The sequence below is a fragment of the Abramis brama genome, assembly GCF_963993115.1.
Source record: "Abramis brama genome assembly, chromosome: 22".
Lineage (NCBI taxonomy): Eukaryota > Metazoa > Chordata > Actinopteri > Cypriniformes > Leuciscidae > Abramis > Abramis brama.
Genome location: NC_139984.1, coordinates 11,926,174 through 11,931,425, shown reverse-complemented (window position 1 = coordinate 11,931,425; position 5,252 = coordinate 11,926,174).

Genomic DNA, 5,252 nt, shown 5'->3' with positions numbered 1-5,252 from the left:
TTATCAAAAGTTACAGTAAAGACATTTATAATGTTAGAAAATATTCTAAAATGTTCTTTTGAACTTTCGATTCATCAAAGAATTTGGAAAAAAAATTTTTTTAATAATGAATGAAAACATTGAAAATAATTGAAAATAATAATGAATGTTCCCTTTCGTAAAGGGAACTCCCGCTGCATCGATACTCGATACTTTGGGGAATGCCTTCGGCATGAAGCGTCTGAAGTCTACTATACAACTATCCCAATCTGGATTGGTGCAACGTCATTACGTCACCCGTGACGTCGCATGTGACGGTGATCCGGAAGCTATAAAACGGTCACAGGAACCAGGAAATGTTAGCTTCTGGTCTTCAGCAAGCGCTCTATGTACAACTTGTCAGTCTTATTTGGTGTTGTTTGTCCCGTGGAAAGAGTTATATATATATATATATTATTATGGCCGAGAAACAGTTCAGGCAGTGTGCGTCCCCTTGCCCACGTTATCTCGCTGAGGGTGACACACACTCGCTGTGTGTAGTTTGTTTGGGAGTGGAGCATGCACAGGCAGCGCTCGAGGGTGCTGTCTGTGCTAACTGTGAAATCATGCCCCTGAGAACGCTCCGCTCCCGGCGAGCTATGTTTAATGAGAGTGGCCAGCCCCGCGATCCCCGTGGATCAGGTCCCGCGTCTGTTGAGGCAGCGCGGCGGCTGCATTCATGGGGATCGCAGCGGGATCTAGTGGATGATGCTGAGATGGCTTCGGCCCTTTCTCAGCATTCTGAAGCTAGTTCCCATAGTTCCGCTCAGGGTGCGGAAGCCCGCGCTGCGGCTTCTTCCGCCCCAGCAGTGGAACCGATGCTCGAATTATCTGGTTCCGAGGAGCTAGATATTTTGGGCGTCGAGGCAGGGGAATGTGAAAGTTCGCCACCCCATTCCCCTGCCTTTGAGGAGCTGCTAGAGGTTGTGACCAGAGCAGTTAAAAAATTAAATATCGACTGGCCATCTGAGACGCAGGAAGCGACTGTAAAAAGCAAACTCGATGAGCGCTTCCTGCAGTCTCGGTCACAACCTCTACGCCGGAGTCTGCCATTTTTTCCCGATCTCCACACCGAGGTGTCGAGATCGTGGAACAAGCCCTTCTCCTCAAGAATATCTAGCCCCAATGTCCATCTATATTCAAATATAATGGGTGCTAGGGAGGAGGGCTATGGGATGATGCCCAGGGTTGAAGAGTCGTTTGCATCGCACCTCTCCCCTGACGTTGCATCATCCCTGCGGGCTCTGGCGCTTCCCACTAAGCCCTGCCGTACAACATCGGCCTTGGTTGGGAAGGCATATATGGCGGCAGGTCGGGCTGGTAGTTGTCTGCATACGATGGGGCTGTTGCAGGCATACCAGGCCGACCTCCTCAAAGAGGTGGACGACGGTGGGGAGGTCGCCTACGACGACATCCGCGAGATGCGTCGTGTGGTCGACTTGTCTCTCCGTGCTACCAAGGAGACGGCCCGTGCCATCGGCCGCTCCATGGCAGCACTGGTAGCCACGGAGAGACACTTGTGGCTGAATCTGTCGGGCATCGGGGACAAGGACAGGGCTTGTCTCCTCGATGCCCCGGTTTCGCCTTCTGGCCTTTTCGGCGACGGTGTCAACAATGTCGTCGATAGGTTTCAGGAGGCGAAACGGCAGTCAGCCGCATTTAAAGAACTTATCCCCCGCCGTCGTTCCAGGTCTCGTGGGTCTGCTGCCAGGGGGCAGTCCCACGAGGCCGCCGCCAGCTCCTCACACCTGCTGAGGCAGAAGGAGAGTGTGGCCTCTCGTGCTCCCCCCCAAGGGGCCTGGAGGCAGAGGCAACACCCTCAGTCGAAGCCTTCCAAACCGAAAACAGATCTGAGGACTGTTATTCAGGCGAGGAAGGCTTCGACTAAGAGGCCATGACGGGACATCCAGGCCTCTGAGGGCATCCCCCTCCGCGTGGGCTTTTTAAAACTTCGCTCCGCGGAGCCCTCAGGAAATCGATGTTGCTTCCCGCCGTCAAGTGCGCTTCGGGACGCATCGAATTCTAGCGAATGTATCTCACAGAGTGTTCCTATGAAATCTACTGTTCTGAAACGTTCGCTACCTCTCATGAGGCCTGTAGAAAAAATGATTCGGTTAGTTCCTGCCAGAAGAGTGCTTCAGGTCACCGAAAATATAAATAAGAATAAAGATGGAACTAGAAATGTGAATGGAACACCTGAGGTTAGTCCTGAGAGACTGATTCCCTTAGTAGATTATTTAGACACCTGGAAGGGTCTTCAAAATATATCTCAGTGGGTCCTGAGTACAGTTGAGAAAGGATATAGAATCCAGTTCCAGTTTAGACCACCCAAATTTAGTGGTGTTATTCATACGCTGGTATCTCCTGATCAGGCTCAGGTGATGGAAGATGAAGTTCAGACTCTCCTAGCTAAGGAGGCCATAGAATATGTGCCCTTAGAGCAGAGGGATTCCGGGTTCTACAGCCGGTACTTCATAGTTCCAAAAAAGGATGGTGGGCTGCGTCCCATTATAGATCTCAGGGTATTGAATAAATCTTTGAGGAGATTTAAGTTCAAAATGTTGACTATACCTATGATCATTCAACAAATCAGATCCGAGGACTGGTTTGTGACAATAGATCTTAAGGATGCATATTTTCATATTTCCATCATCCCACAACATAGGAAGTTTCTTAGATTTGCTTTTGGGGGAAAAGCTTATCAATACAGAGTTCTTCCTTTCGGCCTAGCTTTATCACCTCGCACCTTCACTAAATGTATGGACGCTTCCCTTGCTCCCTTGAGACTTCAGGGGATTCGTATCTTGAATTATATAGATGACTGGCTTATTTTAGCTCAGTCAAAAGAGCTGGCGATTCAACATCGAGATGTTGTTTTACGTCATTTGAGGTGCTTGGGGTTGAGACTCAATGTGAAGAAAAGTTCCTTAACTCCTCTTCAGAGGACTACGTTCCTGGGAGTAGAGTGGGACTCAATCACGATGCGGGCACAATTGTCTCCTGCTCGTATTAGTACTATTTTACACACAATGAAGAGTATTAGGTTAGGCCAGGCTATCACTGTCAAACATTTTCAAAGAGTTTTGGGTCTTATGGCTGCAGCTTCCACGGTAATTCCCTTTGGTCTGCTCCACCTTGCAGTGGTGGCTCAGGAACAAGGGGTTTTCTCCTCTGGGAAACCCTTTTCGCACGATCAGAGTTACGAGCAGATGCCTTCGTTCTCTTGTCATGTGGAAGAAACCATGGTTCCTGTCTCAAGGCCCGGTGTTGGGAGCACCATGTCAGAGAAAGACTTTGACTACGGATGCGTCCCTCACAGGCTGGGGTGCGGTTATGTAGGGCCGTTACACCCGAGGTACTTGGAAGGACCATCATCGCTCATGGCATATTAATCGCTTGGAGATGTTGGCCGTATTTTTTGCCCTGAGGCACTTCCTTGTAGACCTCAGAGGCCATCATGTTCTTGTTAGGACAGACAATATGTCGGTGGTCTCTTATATCAACCGCCAAGGAGGTTTGAAATCTCGCCCTCTTTGTAGACTGGCTCATCAAATTCTTCTTTGGTCCCAGGACAAATTTCTCTCTGTCAGAACTATTTATATTCCTGGGGTTGAAAATATGGGAGCAGACATCCTGTCGAGGCTGGGGCTGAGGCCCGGGGAATGGCGGCTCCACCCTGAAGTGGTTGAGCTTATATGGAGAGAGTTTGGCCGGGCGGAGGTTGACCTGTTCGCTTCTCATGAGAACTCTCATTGCCCGCTCTGGTACTCTCTCTCACATCCAGCTCCGTTGGGTTTGGATGCCATGGTACAGATATGGCCGAGGTCACATCTGTACGCTTTTCCCCCGATCGCTCTGCTCCCTGGGGTTCTAGAAAGGGTCAGGAGGTACGGAGTGAGAATACTCCTTGTAGCTCCGTACTGGCCGGCCCGAATTTGGTTTTCGGACCTTATTAGTCTCTTGGAGAGTCCTCCATGGGAAATTCCTATTAGGAGAGATCTTCTGTCTCAGGCTGATGGTACATTATTTCATCCCCGACCAGAGTTATGGAGACTATGGGTCTGGCCCCTGAGGGGGTCCCACCCATAATTAGGTTGCCCTTTCCACCGAGGTGGTCAGGACATCCATACTAGAACCCCACTCTACTAGGAACTAAACAATTAAGTTAGGGAGGGCATTGAACCCAGTGTTATTACTGCCCACTGGCTTCAGTACTGGTGTTCCATCCTACTCTCTAACGGGATCTCCCGTTCATGCTTAGGGCCTCTGTGGCGGCCTTAGTGCCCTCCACAAGCTTCTAAGGGTGTGCACGTAGGGACATTCCCACTGAAACTCCATGTTCCTGTAGATTGGAGGATGAATCCTTTCATCCAGCCTTTTGGCATCAGGCTGATGGGCTATCCCTGGCACCCATCATGTCCTGTGGATCACATATATGAATATAGGAGTATATATGAATATATAGAAGAATCTATGGAGTCTGCTTCCTGCTCGTCTTACTCCCTGGAAGAGTGGTGGTGCTGCCCCCTCTTACTTGCTAGCGTGGGAGCCACTCTACATTATCTTTGCCCCGGTACTGAGGTGCCTGTAGGCAATATCATGATTCTTCAGGTATTCCATCCTCCACCGCATGTGTCGGATGATCAAGGTCATAGCCTTGGAGGATCCTATATAGGCCTCAGGCTGAGAGGAGTCAGTCCATCTAGTTAGGTCAAGGGTTAGGAGCTATTCCCTTCATTAAGAAGACAGCTGGTTATCTAAAACCATTCATATTTAAAGTACAAGGTGCGCTTTTGCCTTCACCTCTTATCTAATGCTTTCTTCTGTCTGGGGCTCCCATCCAGGAGGTCGGTCGAGCCTCCGGCTCCAGACCTCCTCTTCCTACACCAAATCTTATGACAAGCTAGTTTGGATCTGCCCTCTACTCATTTTATCGTCCGTGAGTGTACCAGATGCTTTATACCAGGGCGTTTTTCTCTCAGTGTGGCGGCGTGGGTATTCGTTCCCCAAAGTATCGAGTATCGATGCAGCGGGAGTTCCCTTTACGAAAGGGAACGTCTCGGGTTACTAATGTAACCCTCGTTCCCTGAGTAGGGAACGAGACGCTGCATCCCTCGGCCACACTTTTCGCGCCCCTGAGAACGACTTGCTTTGACCAATTAGAAGCTAACATTTCCTGGTTCCTGTGACCGTTTTATAGCTTCCGGATCACCGTCACATGCGACGTCACGGGT